This window comes from Carcharhinus amblyrhynchos, chromosome 1 (assembly GCF_965287045.1).
Source record: "Carcharhinus amblyrhynchos chromosome 1, sCarAmb.v2.hapA, whole genome shotgun sequence".
In the NCBI taxonomy this organism is placed as follows: domain Eukaryota; kingdom Metazoa; phylum Chordata; class Chondrichthyes; order Carcharhiniformes; family Carcharhinidae; genus Carcharhinus; species Carcharhinus amblyrhynchos.
In genome coordinates, this window is record NC_137324.1 from 22,045,832 (window position 1) to 22,061,530 (window position 15,699).

At 43.0% G+C, this 15,699-nt stretch overlaps 1 protein-coding gene across 3 annotated transcripts in view; it reads left to right on the forward strand.

The window, feature by feature from the left end:
• Positions 1 to 15,699, forward strand: part of ptpra (protein tyrosine phosphatase receptor type A) — a 257,679-nt gene that overhangs the window by 76,190 nt on the left and 165,790 nt on the right. For all 3 annotated transcript variants that reach the window (XM_080196539.1, XM_080196648.1, XM_080196610.1), the window contains exon 2: positions 1,874 to 1,947. The gene's annotated coding sequence lies outside the window, so the exon portion shown is untranslated. The remainder of the gene's footprint in view (positions 1 to 1,873; positions 1,948 to 15,699) is intronic.

Here is a 15,699-nt window from a genome sequence, read left to right on the forward strand (position 1 = left end):
GGAGATGCCGGTGTTGGACTGGGGTAAACACAGTAAGAAGTCTCTCAACACCAGGTTAAAGTTCAACAGGTTTATTTGTAGCACAAGTTTCAGAGCACTGCTCCTTCATCAGGTAAGCAGGAGTTCTGTTCACAAACAGGGCATATAAAGACACAAACTCAATTCACAGAATAATGATTGGAATGTGAGTCTTTACAGGTAATCAAGTCTTAAAGGTACAGACAGTGTGAGTGGAGAGAGTGTTAAGCACGGGTTAAAGAGATGTGTGTTGTCTGCAGACAGTTAGTGAGATTTTGCAAGTCCACGCAAGTCGTGGAGGTTACAGATAGTGTGACATGAACCCAAGATCCCGGTTGAGGCTGTCCTCATGTATGTGGAACTTGGCTGTCAGTCTCTGCTCAGCTACTCTGCACTGTCGTATGTCGTGAAGGCTGCCTTGGAGAACGTTTACCCAAAGATAACCAAGTTCCGCGTACGTGAGGACGGCCTCAATCGAGATTTTGGGTTCATGTCACACTATCTGTAACCCCCACGACTTGCCTGGGTTTGCAAAATCTCACTAACTCTCCTGGCTGGAGACAATATACATCTCTTTAACCTTTGCTTAACTCTCTCCACTCACATTATCTGTACCTCTAAGACTTGATTACCTGTAAAGGCTCGCATTTCAACTATTATTTTGTAAGTTGACTCTGTGTCTTTATATGCCCTGTTTGTGAACAGAACTCCCACTTACCTGGTGAAGGAGCAGTGTTCCGAAAGCTAGTGGCCTTTGCTACCAAATAAACCCATTGGACTTTAACCTGGTGTCGTGAGACTTCTTACCCTGTCAGACTTGATATGGCAGTACATGATGTTGATGTCAATCCAAAGTGGAAACTGTAGTGCTTTTACAGTGACACCCCATATCCTCACTATAAAATGTGAATGCACTGTTGGCTGATGATGCTTTTGAGCAAATAAAACCAGAAATTACGTTCATATTATCTTTTTGCCTTTGCTGAATCATTCTCAATAAGTCTCCTATTACTGAGGTGATAGGAGAATGATGAGGCTGCTTAGAGTTCAAAAGCAAGAAGGTTATGCTAAACCATTTATAAGTCACTGTTTTGGATTCAGTTAGTGTGTCTACTTCTTGGAAACATTTTGGCAATGATGTCAAACGCTTGATAAATTTTAACGTGAGGTAGTTAAATGTACATGACAGAATTCAGTTTTAATACTTTGTTTGAAGCTGTAGATTTTTCTTTTTTTATATCATTGTCCTGTATCTGCATAATTTAAAACCATAGAGTGAGACTTATTGTAATAATAACCAGGGATGAGACGTCAGTAAAGAGGCTAGAGAAATAAAGATTGACGTTATGGGGAGATATGTAAATTTTCAAATATCTCACAACTTTGATAGAGTAATGGGGAAGGTTTCTCCACTAGGCAGGAGGGTAATATTAGAGGACACATTTAAACCGAAGAATGAGGAGAAGAGATGAAATTATGTTTACACAGCAGATCTGGAATGCTCTGAAATTAGGTGCTGGAAGCAAATTCAGTGATAACGCTAAAACAGGAGTTTGTTACCTGCTTTAAAAGGAAAGAAATGGCAGGACTACAGGGAAATAACAGGGGTTATTTCGAAGAGTCAACACAAGTATGATGGACTGACTGGTCTGTTCAGTAAGATTATCTGATTTTTAAAATAAATTGAGTTTTGTTTTTCAAAATAAGTTGCATTTATTTTTCCTGTTTTCTGCTGAGTCAATTTTTAAAATCTACTTCTGCAAAGCTGTGGGAAATTTTTATTCGTGCTACAGTTTACATGACTAAATATCATTGGAAGATTAGGAGTGGTTATAAATTTTCTTTTTAATTTCAGGCATCATCACAAATATCTTTTATGGATTCCAAATGTATTAATCCTTAAACGTTGAAGCATTTGCAGAGACTAAGGTAGGAAACCTATTTAAAGGAAATTGGAAAATATAGGAAATGTGGCATCTTAATGTGAAACATATGTAATGAGGAAATGGATGGCATGTGAGAGAGAATGTTAACTTACTACTGAGAGTTGGGTTCAAATCTGGTTCAGGCAGTAAGCATCAAAGCTGCTTAAGTTTCAAGTACATAAAAGTGTTAAATTTGAGCAGTATGTGCTTTAAAAATAAATCCTGAAATTTTTGCATTCTGAATGTAGAACTTGGGCTGAAGGATTTGGGGTGAGGCTTGATGGTCAAAGGCCAGATTTGATCAATTTTGCACACAGCCTCGCCACAACCTATCCTCCAAATGCTGCTTTGCTATTCACTTGCTATTCATTGAATCTCTTGAAGAGTATAGGGGGTGTAGGAGTAGTGTTAAGAGAGAAATCAGGAGGGCAAAAAGCAGACACGAGATTGTTTTGGCAGATAAGGCAAAGGAGAATCCAAAGAGCTTCTACAAATATATAAAGGGCAAAAGGGTAACAAGCAAGAGAGCAGGGCCTCTTAAGGATCAACAAGGCCATCTATGTGTGGATCCACAAGAGATGGGTGAGATCCTAAATGAATATTTCTCATCAGTATTTACTGTTGAGAAAAGCATGGATGTTAGGGAACTTGGGGAAATAAATAATGATATCTTGAGGAGTGTACATATTACAGAGAAGGAGGTGCTGGAAGTCTTAAAGCACTTCAAATTGCTAAATCCCTGGGACCTGTTGAAGTATATCCCAGGACATTGTGGAAGGCTAGGGAGCAAATTGCAGGTGCCCTAGCCAAGATGTTTGAACCATTGATAGTCACGGGTGAGATGCCCGAAGATTGGAGGGTGGCAAATGTTGTGCCGTTGTTTAAAAAAGGGCTGCAGGGAAAAGCCTGGGAACTACAACCAGTGAGCCTCACATCTGTGGTGGGTAAATTGTTGCAAGTCTTTCGAGTGACAGGATCTACAGGCATTTGGAGACGCAAAGACTGATTAGGGACAGGCAGCGTGGCTTTGTGAGTGGAAAATCATGTCTGACAAATTTGATGAGTTGTTTGAAGGGGTAATCAAGAAGGTAGATGGGGGCAGTGGAGTTGATGTTGTCTACGTGGACTTCAGCAAGGCCTTTGACGAGGTTTAGTTTGTTGCATGAAGTTAAATCTCACAGGATCCAGGGTGAGGTAACTAAATGTATACAAAATTGGCTTCTTGACAGAAGTCAGAGGGTGGTTGTAGAGAGTTATTTTTCAACCTGGAGGCCTGTGACCAGCCATGTGCCTCAGGGATCAGTGCTGGGCCCACTGTTATTTGTCATTTATATTAATAATCTGGGTGAAAATATGGGGACATGGTTAGTAAGTTTGCAGATAACAACACCAAGATTGGTGGTATAGTGGACAGTGAAGAAAGTTATCTCCAATTGCAACAGGTTCTTGATTAATTGGGCCAATGGGCTGACGAATAGCAGATGACGTTTAATTTAGACAAAAGTGAGGTGACGCATTTTGGTAGATTAAACCAGGGCAGCACTTAGTTAATGATAGGGCACTGGGGAGAGTTACAGAGCAAAGAAATCTAAGGGTACGTGTTCATAGCTCCTTGAATGTGGAGCTACAGGTGGACTGAGTTGTGAAGAAGGCATTCGACAGACTTGGTTTCGTCGGTCAGAACATTGAATACAGGAGTTGGGATGTCTTGTTGAAGTTGTACAAGACATTGGTAAAGCCACACTTGGAATACTGTGTGCAATTCTGATCACCCTATTATAGAAAGGATATTATCAAACTAGAAAGAGTGCAGAAAAGATTTATTAGGATGCTCCCAGGACTTCATGGATTGAGTTATGGAGAGGCTGAATAGACTGGGACTTTTCTCTCTGGAGCGTAGGAAGCTGAGAGGTGACCTTATAGAGGCCTATAAAATAACAAGGTAGATAGTCAATATCTTTTCCCAAAGGTAGGGGAGTCTAAAACTAGAGGGCATAGTTTAAGATGAGAGAGCGAGATACAAAAGTGTCCAGGAGGGCAATTTTTTCACACAGGGTGATGAGTGTCTGGAACAAGCTGCCAGAGGTAGTAGTAGAGGCGGGGACAATTTTATAATTTAAAAAGCATTTAGATAGTTACATGGGTAAGATGGGTATGGGCCAAATGCGGACAATTGGGAGTAACTTAGGGGCTTAAAAAAGGGTAGCACGGACAAGTTGGGCTGAAAGGCTTGTTTCCATGCTGTAAACCTCTTTGAGTTGGGATGAAAACGATAATAGAATGGCAGTCAGAAATTTAAAAGTTTAGTGAGCACATAATTAGCATGCTGTTTTAGCTGAGTTCTGACATGAAAAGTTGTGCTAACCTCACCGCTCTGCCACAAGTAGCCAAGATGTGGGTATGCCGGCGTTGGACTGGCGTAAACACAGTAAAAAGTCTGACAACACCAGGTTTTAGTCCAACCTATTTATTTGATAATATACTCACAAGCTTTCGGGTTAGCCCCTTCGTCAGGTGAATGGAGAGTTCTGGCCTCAGACAGAGCATATAAAGCACAGGCAGTTTAGAGATTACTGATTAGAATGCGAATCCTTACACCTAACCTGCTGTTCAAGACCTGAAGTGGCTGATAATGTGAGTGGTCTCAACAGGGATCTTGGGTTCATGTCGCACTATCTGTAACCCCCGTGACTTGCCTGGGTTTGCAAAACCTCACTTACTGTACTGTCTGGAGACAATACACATCTCTTTAAACTGTGATCAGTGCTCCTTCCACTCACATTATCAGCCACTTCAGGTCTTGAACAGCAGGTTAGGTGTAAGGATTCGCATTCTAATCAGTAATCTCTAAACTGTCTGTGCTTTATATGCTCTGTCTGAGGCCAGAACTCTCCATTCACCTGACGAAGGGGCTAACCCGAAAGCTTGCGAGTATATTATCAAATAAATAGGTTGGACTAAAACCTGGTGTTGTCAGACTTTTTACAAGTAGCCAATGCAAGGAGTGGTAATTTGCGGTTGTGAAAACATTGTGTTGACCTTTCTCTTAATGTTGAATGTAAAAACATCTGAAATTTTACAAAAGAACCGTTTGATTTGCAATAAACTTGCCTTTTTTAGTTAATTCTTCCCCTCTGAAATACATTTCAGGTTGATGCCTTTTATATAATTGCAAGTTGTTGTTGCCAAGTTTCTTGTGGCCATGTTAAAAATAAAACTGGTGAGCAAAATGGATCCAGAGATAATGAGCACAGTTAGGAAATGCGTTTATGGTTCTGGATTATAAAACTTTTGATACTATGCACTATTGTTGCCATTCAAGACAGGAAACAAATGGTAACCAAAATCATTGTAATATAAAAGCAAAATATAGTAGATGTTGGAAATTCTGAGCAAGTCTGGCAGCGTCTGTGGAGAAAGAAGCATTTAACGTTTCAGATCAGTGACCTTTCACAAAATTTGCTAACTTTTGAAACTCCTGCTTCCACTCTTTTCTAATAATGCCTGCTGCTGATTGTGTGCTGACTTATTTGCATCCTTGCCACTCCCCCATTTGCTTAATTTTTTGCCTCTGTATTTCAGCTTAAAGCATTAAAGGGTAGATTTTATTGGAAAAATGGCAGATCTGGCTGTGGAGAAAAGAGTATCCAACTGGAGCCTAAGTTTCTGGGACATATTGAGGCCCTGAAGTAAAAACTTGGGAAGTATTGAAATACTTCATATTTAAAAAACCAATTCATCAGATAAACATCAAGTGGGAAGTACAACGGTCAGGCATTGCCTCATATGATGTTGTTTGGATTCCCAACTGCTCTTGTACAGTTGTCTGCTTGCTTAAAGTAGTTTTGCTTCGGAAAACTATCCCAAGAGGAAAGTAAATTATGGAGGACAAGATTAAATTAAGAGAAATGGTATGGATTGGAGAGATGTATAGCTAGCAGGGAATTGTTTATATAGAAGTTTGGAAGAATTAGGAAGTGAGAAGTCACGTTTAACTTTGTAGCTTTCGAGAATATGGAGCTTGCCCTATATCGGTCAGTGGGGCTTAATACAGGCTAAATACGTGGAACACCTAGGTGGGATTGTTGTCAGTGCAGGCTTGATGGGCTGAATGGCCACTCCTCCACTGTTGGGATTCTACATTTATTTTAATGTCAAAGATCACCCCATGCAATATAAAGAAGACAGAAGTAGGAGCTGAACACAAGCAGCAGAACATGGGGCAATGGAATTTGGCTGCCAGTGCTGAGGTTGTTGAGAAATTAAATAAAGGAGCAAAAACATGAATAAGGTTTTCACTGGAGGCTTATGCAGGTGTTTTTATGAAGTTGAAAATGAATAAATTATCGGAAAACTCTGTGCGACATTCGTAAAGGTAAGGATTTTCATAATTTCTTTCAGGTTAACTTGGCAAGGAGTAGAGTTTATAGATGTTCAACTGATTTAGTTATTGACTACAGAATTATGCGATAGTACTACTGACAGATTAATGACCTACTGCCTCTGTAGAGTAATAACCTCAGAATTTGGTGAGGGAATTTTAAGGGTTTTTATCGAATTTTTAGTTAAGTTTGGCGAGCATTTAACTTAACACAGTAAATCAGTGCTAAACAAGCTGCTTGCTTGTGACAGTTGCACAGTGAGTTAATTAAGAAGCTGGAATTTGCTGCCAGTAAGGACAAAGAGCAAATAGAATATATCAGTTCACGTACAGGGGAACCCAAAAATCTTCTCCCGGTTTGAAAATAGTAAATGAGTAGTTAGAGATGGAGTGGTGCTTATTTACAACACAGCAGGTGAAATATGCACAGAAGCACAGGGAAAGCCTAGAATAATGAGTAATTTGCTTAAGGAAGAGGATGCTGACAAACTATTGGTGGAAATAGAGTTTATGAAGATAATGTTGGAGTCGAAATTGATAGGCAAGATGTACTGGAAAATCTAACTATGCTCAGACTTGATAAGATAGGTGCTGGGGCCTCAATTGTTTACCATTTATATAGATGATCTGGAGGAGGGGGCTGAGTGTAGGGTGACAAAATTTGCTGATGACACGAAGATGAGTGGAAAAGCAAATTGTGTGGAGGGTGTGGAAAGTCTGCAGAGAGAGCTGGATAGGCTGACTGAGTGGGCGAGGACCTGGCAGATGGAGTATAATGTTAGCAAGTGTGAGGTTATCCACTTATAATGTTAGCAAGTGTGAGGTTATCCACTTCGGCAGAAATAATAGTAGGAGGGATTATTATTTAAAATGCAAAAAGCTGCAGCATGCTACTGTAGTGGCGGAGGCTACCTCGCTGAATATATTTAAGTCACGGCTAGATAGGTTTCTGATAGACAGGGGAATTAAGGGCTATGTTCAATACCACTTGCGACTTGATTGTCCTGCCAACCTTTCTAAGCGGGAAGAACCTCTACCCTATCCATCCCCTTCATTATCTTATACGTCTCTATAAGATCCCCCCTCAACCTTCTAAACTCCAACGAGTACAGACCCGGTGCAGAGGGAGGATAATATAGAGGAGATAATATAGGGGAGAAAGTGGGAAAGTGGAATTAATCCACTTCAGATCAGCCATGATCTTATTGAACGGCGGGGCAGGCTCGAAGGGCTAGATGGCCTACTCCTGCTCCTATTTCTTACGTTCTTATGATAGCTGATCTGTATAGCTTACATACCAGATTGCTCAGAGAAATAGGATGACAGAGTAGAAGGGCTTACCATAATCTTCCAACATTCCCTTAGTACATGGGGGAGATGCTAGAAGGCTGGAGAATATTTAATGTCACACATGTTTAAAGAAAAGGATGCAAGGGCATTCCAAGTGACGACAGGCCTGATAATTTAACTTCAGTTTGTCGTATGAGGAACAATTGAGGATTCTGGGTCTGTACTCGGAGTTTAGAAAGATGAGGGGGGATCTTGTTGAAACTTAGAGAATACTGCAAAGCCTGGATAGAGTGGATGTGGAGAGGATGTTTCCACTAGTAGGAAAAGCTAGAACGAGAGGGCAGAACCTCAGGCTGAAGGGACGATCCTTTAAAACAGGGATGATGGGGAATTTCTTCAGCCAGAGAGTGGTGAATCTGTGGAACTCTTCGCCGCAGAAGGCTGTGGAGGCCAAGTCATTGAATGTCTTTAAGACTGCGATAGATAGGTTCTTGGTTAATAAGGGGATCAGGGGTTATGGGGATAAGAAAAATATCAGCCTAATTCTGCTCCTATGTCTTATGCTCTAGTTGTAGTAAGGTTTTAGCAACCATTCCTTATACATTCATAGTGTACTTGACTAATTGAATATTTTGATTGGGTAACAGAGACGATTGATTGAGGGAGTTCATTGGATGTTGCCTTTTATGGCTGAATAGGTTTGAGTCCCATGGGATAGAAGGTTTAGTCTTAGCTTGGATAAAATTAATGTTTAAGCACAGAAAACTGCATTGTGGTAAATTATAGGTCAAGTGGGCTATGTTCTATACCACTTGCAACTTGATAGTCCTGCCAACCTTTCTGAGCGGGAAGAATCTCTCTAACTCTACCCTATCTATCCCCTTCATTATATTATACGTCTCTATAAGATCCCCCCTCAGCCTTCTAAACTCCGAATACAGACCCAGTTTGTACAGACCCGGTGCAGAGGGAGGATAATATAGAGGAGTTAGGGATTGAGTCGTTGTGGGTGGAGTTGAGGAATAGGAAGGGAGCGATTACTATGCTAGGGCTGTACTATAGGCCACCCAACAGCCCACAGGCAGTGGAAGAAGGCATATGTAAAGACATTTTGGATAGGTGCAGAAAGACTAGGGTTGTTGTAGTGGGAGATTTTAATCTTCCTGGGATGGATTGGAAGGTGCTGGGGAAGTGCCGGAAGATTGGAAAACGGCTAATGTTATGCCGTTGTTTAAGAAGGGTAGCAGGCAAAAGGCAGGGAATTATAGGCTGGTTAGTTTAACGTCTGTTGTAGGTAAAATGCTCGAATCCGTGATCAAGGAGAAAATAGCGAGGCATCTTGAGGAGAATTATTTGACAGAGCAGACGCAGCACGGTTTCATTAAGGGGAAGTCGTGTCTGACAAATTTATTGGAGTTCTATGAGGATGTGCCTAGGGCGGTGGATAGAGGAGAGCCGGTGGATGTGGTGTTTCTTGATTTTCAGAATACGTTTGATAAGGTGCCGCACAAGAGGTTATTACAGAAGGTTAGGGGGCATGGAGTTGGGGGTAGGGTGTTAGCGTGGATAAGGGATTGGCTGTCAAATAGGAGGCAGAGAGTGGGTGCTATTCGGATTGGCGGTTGGTGACTAGTGGAGTGTCCCAGGGGTCGGTGCTGGGGCCTCAGCTATTTACCATTTATATAGATGATCTGGAGGAGGGAACCGAGTGTATGGTGTTGAAATTTGCTGATGACACCAAGATTGGTGGAACGGCAAATTGTGCGGAGGGTGTGGAAAGTCTGCAGAAGGATCTAGATAGGCTGGGCGAATGGGCCAGGAACTGGCAAATGGAATTTAATGTTGGCAAGTGTGAGGTTGTCCACTTTGGTAGGAATAATGGTAGGAAGGACTACTACTTACATGGCGAAAAGCTGCAGCATGCTACGGTGCAGAGGGACCTCGGGGTCCTTGTGCATGAGTCGCAAAAACCCAGCCTGCAGGTGCAGCAGGTGGTCAGGAAGGCGAATGGGATGCTTGCCTTCATAGCGAGGGGGATTGAATATAAAAGTAGGGAGGTCTTGCTGCAACTGTACAGGGCACTGGTGAGGCCGCAGCTGGAGTACTGTGTGCAGTTTTGGTTGCCGCACTTACGCAAGGATATTTTGGCCTTGGAGGGAGTGCGGAGGAGGTTTACTAGGCTGATACCAGAGTTTAGGGTGTTGAACTATGAGGAGAGGCTGAATAAACTAGGCTTGTACTCGTTAGAGTTTAGAAGAATGAGTGGAGATCTCATTGAGACATATAAGATGATGAATGGGATGGACAGGATGGAGGTGGAGAGGCTCTTTCTGCTCAGAAAGGACAGCAGGACTAGAGGGCACAGCCTCAAGATAAGGGAGGGGGGCAGTTTAGAATGGAGTTGAGGAGGAACTTCTTCACTCAAAGGGTGGTGAATCTCTGGAATTCTCTGCCCGTTGAAGTGGTGGAGGCTGCCTTGCTAAATATATTTAAGATGTGGGTAGATAGGTTTTTGATAGGCAAAGGGATTAAGGGTTATGGGGAGAAGGTGGGAAAGTGGAACTGAGCCACGACAGATCAGCCATGATCTTATCGAATGGCAGGACAGGCTCGAAGGGCTAGATGGCCTACTCCTGCTCCTATTTCTTATGTTCTTATGTGCCTCAAGCTGGGGGTTTGGATGGGGAGGAATTTGTAAAATGTGGACTGGAAGGGTCTTTGGAGCAGTATGTAACTAGCCCGACTAGGGAGGAGGCTATACTGGATTTAGTTTTGGGTAATGAGCCAGGTCAGGTGGTTGAGGTTGCAGTAGGTGAACATGTGGCTAACAGTGACCATAATTCTGTCTACTTTAGGATAATAATGGAAAAAGATGAGTGCTGTCCGAGGGGGAGGGTGCTAAACTGGGGGAAGGCAAGTTACAGCCGGATTAGGCATGAGCTTATGGATACTGATTGGGAGAGGTTGTTTGCGGGTAAGTCCACGTTAGGCAAGTGGGAGGCTTTCAAGGGAAAACTGAAAAGGTTGCAGGAAAGACATGTGCCGGTTAAGAGGAAGGGTGGGAAAGGTAGGATTAGAGAGCCGTGGATTACAGGGGATATTGAGGACTCGTTCAGGAAGAGAGAGGCATATGTTAGGTCTAAGCAACTGGGAACGGAGAGAGTGCTGGAGGAATATAGAGAGAGTAGGAGGGAGCTGAATAGGGGAGTTAGAAGGGCGAAAAGGGGGCATGAAATGGCTTTGGCGCTTAGGATTAAGGAAAATACAAAGACATTTTACTCCTATGTTAGGAACAAAAGGATGGTTAGCGGGAAAATCGGTCCTCTTAGGGATGGAGGAGGGGAACTGTGCTTAGAGTCTGAGGGAATGGGGGAGATCCTGAATGAATACTTTGCGTCAGTATTCACGAAGGAGGGGGGCTTGGTGCCTTAGAGGGAGCTGTAGGCCTGTTGAAGGAAATATCCATTACGAGGGAGGAAGCATTAGGGTTTTTAGGCAGCATAAAAACTGATAAACCTCCAGGGCCTGATGGCATTTATCCCAGGCTGCTTAGGGAGGCGAGAGATGAAATTGCTGGGCCTCTGACGCAAATCTTTGTCTCTTCTTTGGACACAGGTGAGGTCCCAGAGGACTGGAGGATAGCGAACATGGTACCGCTGTTTAAAAAGGGTAGGAGGGATAACCCTAGTAACTATAGGCCGGTGAGTTTGACGTCAGTGGTAGGAAAGTTGTTGGAAAAAATTCTTAGGGATAGGATATATGAGCACTTAGAGCATTGCGATCTGATTAGGGATACGCAGCATGGCTTTGTTAAGGGGAGGTCTTGCCTTACGAATCTGGTAGAATATTTTGAGGAGGTGACAAAAACAGTCGACAATGGACAAGCCGTTGATGTCATCTATGTGGATTTCAGTAAGGTGTTTGACAAAGTCCCTCATGGTAGGTTGGTTGAAAAGGTTAAGGCTCGTGGGATACAAGGACAGGTATCTAGATGGATTGAGAACTGGCTAGGTAACAGGAGACAGAGAGTAATAGTGGAAGGGTCCTTTTCTAGCTGGAGGCCTGTCACTAGTGGTGAGCCGCAGGGCTCAGTACTGGGACCTCTTCTATTCGTAATATATATAAATGACTTGTAAGAGGGCATATGTGGTGTGATCAGCAAGTTTGCAGATGACACAAAGATGGCAGGATTGGCGGACAGTGAGGAGGAGTGTCAGGTGACACAGCAGGATATAGATAGGCTGGTATATTGGGCAGATAAATGGCAGATGGAATTTAATCCTGATAAATGCAAGGTGAGGCATTTTGGAAGGAATAATGTAGAGGGGAGTTATATGATAAAGGGTAGACCTATTAAGAGTATAAAAATGCAGAGGGACCTGGGAGTGCAAGTGCAACACGGGTGGAGAAGGTTGCGAAGAAAGCTTATGGTATGAACAAAGAACAACCCAGCACGGGAAACAGGCCCTTCGGCCCAACGAGCCCGCGCTGCCGCATCACCCTACACCTATTCTACCCTGCGTGTCTACGAATGCAACCCCTAACTTAGCCAGATTCAGGGGAGAATAGTGTCAATTTGGTAAAACCAATCAGCCTAAGAGCACATCTTTGGGGTGTGGGAGGAAACCGGAGCGCCCGGAGGAAACCCACGCAACCACAGGGAGAATGCACAAACTCCCACAGACACAGGCCCAAATCCATGTATCTGCACAGCTAGCAGTGCTAGTCACCGAGCTGTTGCGGCGCCCGTCTACCGGTCCAGGATCAAGCACAAACACCGACACGAAGTACTAGGCCACTCCCGGAACCTCCAAGAGCAGCCCACGCACGACCCACCGTGTGCATGCCCCTCGTTTGACAACGAGGTGGACCTCCACCTGCGGAATAAAAAGACAAAAACGTTAATTTACAAATCTGCATTTCCGGTGTCTCCCGAGGTTCTGACCTTATTTAATACCCCCTACTATAACCCTCCATCCTCGTTTCACTCGTGTCTGTCTAACTGAACCTTAAACGAGTCCAACGTTCCTGCCTCCACCACCCTACTCGGTAGCGCGTTCCATACCCCCACAACTCTCTGCGTAAAGAACCTTCCTCTCACATCCAAATTATACCTCTCCCCCCTCACCCTTAAATCATGACCTCTCGTATTTGTACCCAGTCTAGGGAGCAGTCTCTCACTATTGACTCTATCTATTCCCTTCAGTATCTTATATACCTCTATCATGTCCCCCCTCAATCTCCGTCTTTCCAAGGAGAAAAGTCCCAGTTTCTCCAACCTTTCCTCTTAACCCAGCCCCTCCATGCCAGGCAACATCCTGGTGAACCTCCTCTGAACTCTCTCCAGAGACTCCACGTCCTTCCGGTAGTAAGGTGACCAGAACTGGACGCAGTACTTCAAATGCGGTCTAACCAACGTTCTATACAACTGAAGCATTAGACGGCAGCTTTTATACTCTATACCCCTTCCTATAAAGGCTAGCATTCCATAAGCCTTCCTAACAACCTTCTCCACTTGTGTCTCAACCTTCATGGATTTGTGAACCTGCACTCCCAGGTCCCTCTATTTCTATACTCCTAATCGGTCTACCTTTTATCACATAGCTCCTCTCTGCATTATTCCTTCCAAAATGCATCACCTCGCATTTGTCAGGATTAAATTCTATCTGCCCAATGCACCAACCTATCTATATCCTGTTGTATCACCTGACATTCCACTTCAGCACCCGCCAACCCTGCCATCTTGGTGTCATCCGCAAACTTGCTGATCACACCACCTACGCTCTCTTCCAAGTCGTTTATGTATACTACAAAGAGGAGAGGTCCCAGTACTGAGCCCTGCGGCACACCACTGGTCACTGGCCTCCAGCCCGAAAAGGTCCCCTCCACAACTACCCTCTGTCTCCTATTGCCCAGCCAGTTCTCAATCCACCTAGCTACCTGACCTCGTATCCCATGCGCCTTAACCTTTTCTACCAGCCTACCATGAGGGACTTTGTCAAACGCCTTACTGAAATCCATATAGATGACATCAACAGCTCTCCCATCGTCAACCGTTTTTGTCACCTCCTCAAAGAATTCCACCAGATTCGTAAGGCAAGACCTCCCTCTAACAAAGCCATGTTGCGTATCCCTAATCAGATCGCAACGCTCCAAATGCTCATACATCCTACCCCTAAGTATTTTTTCCATTAATTTCCCTACCACCAATGTCAAACTCACCGGTCTATAATTTCCAGGGTTATCCCTACTACCTTTTTTAAACAGCGGTACCACATTTGCTACCCTCCAGTCTTCTGGGACCTCACCTGTGTCCAAAGAAGAGACAAAGGTTTGCGCCAGAGTTTTGAGTGAAGAAATTCCTCATCATCTTAGTCCTAAATGATTTTCCGGACTATTCATCATGGTTCTAAAACCCCAGCCAGGTGAAACATACCTTCTGCATCTGCTCTGTGTCATACTTCCAAGAATTTTGTTTGTCCCAATGAGATAACCTTGCATTTTTCTAAACTCTAGAGAATACAGGCCCATTGTGTATAGTAGAGGGTTAATGATTATGTTAATGAGACAGTGATGTTAATGATACTCTATACATGGCATCAGAGCCAGATAATTAAGATGCTTCAAGAGAGCAATTCATAGAGCAGTCTGTGTGCTGGAAACCATGTGTTTACCCTGAGGTCTTCTGAATAGTTCTTAATAAATAGTTTCAAGAAAATATATATACTGACTATCTCAAGTCTTCAAAACATAGAGGCAGGGCTGAAGGCCATAGTTTAAGAAATTGAGGCCACAGATTAGTAACCCATGAAGACCTTGAAACAGATTGGCAACGCAATGACGAAAAAGTATAAAATCAAACGGTAAGGGCAGTGAGGTGAACAACATATTGACATCTATTGAATATCCATTATTCCATCCATGGTCTTTACAACACATTGAGGGTCCACAGCAAGGACAATGACAAACTATGCAGAAGAGGTTCAAAATTTCTGAACTGCTTCAGGTTTTCAATTGGAAGCACAGAAAATAAGCTTGGTATCCTTTCATATTCAGTTAACACCAAAGTAGTTGTTATCCTGTTGTGATAAAACTTTGAGGAGACCACAGCATTTCACAGTGAGGTTATGTGGAATGCTTTGATAAGTACTTCAGCCCTGAGAAGAATTTAATCATTGAAAAAGCAAGATTCAACTAGTGGAGCTAAAGGGTGGTGAATCTATTGATTTCTTTACTAACGCTTGACAAGTACTTGTGGTTACAGAGCCTTAAAGCACAAGTTAATTAATAACTGCACTATTGAGTCTTTTGCAGTCCACAGAGAATTTGATTTTAGAGAAGGCCGAGCAGCTTCCAAGTCAGGCAGAGCTGCAACAGCAGATTTGAAATGTAATCAGCGGAGACGCTGAGGCTTAGGAGGGGTCGATCCAGTATGTGAGCTCTGCCCACTGAAAAGTCTGCAAAAAAACCTTGCCAAAACTGCTAAAGAGGCGGGTAGAACTCATCCACTGATGTTAAAAATGTTTCAGATGCAGCACCAACAGACAATATTGCCTTGAAGATTGTCTGGCTGGAGGAGCCGAATCCTTTCTGTGGCAAGACCAGACATTTTAAACAGTTTTGCCTATCTAAAACTAAATTCAAGAGAAAAAAGCTAGAATATATATCCAGTGATTTTGAGGTCCAGGAAATAGGAAATGCATCATTCCAACCTGATTGCTTGGGAGAAATCAGAGGAAGTAAAAAATCAGCTATCTGACTTATAGTTGCAGGCGTGAAGGATGAGTTCAGTCTTGAGAATGCTGATCCAAAGACACCCAGGTGCTCTTTCTAATCCCATTTTTCTGTTCGTGGTCCATAGCCCTGCAACTTAGATTTCTGAGTTGTTTTTGTATATTTCTCCATTAAGACAGACACAAAGTAATTATTTAGCTTCTCTGACATTTCCCTATTCTCCATAAACTGAGCAAGTTCCACAGACTGCGGTATTCCATAACACAGCATAATCACATGTAATAAGAAATTGACCCCATAACCGGTTATATTGTCTTCTCTAAGAAGCCCCCTCTTAAAGAGTTATAACCA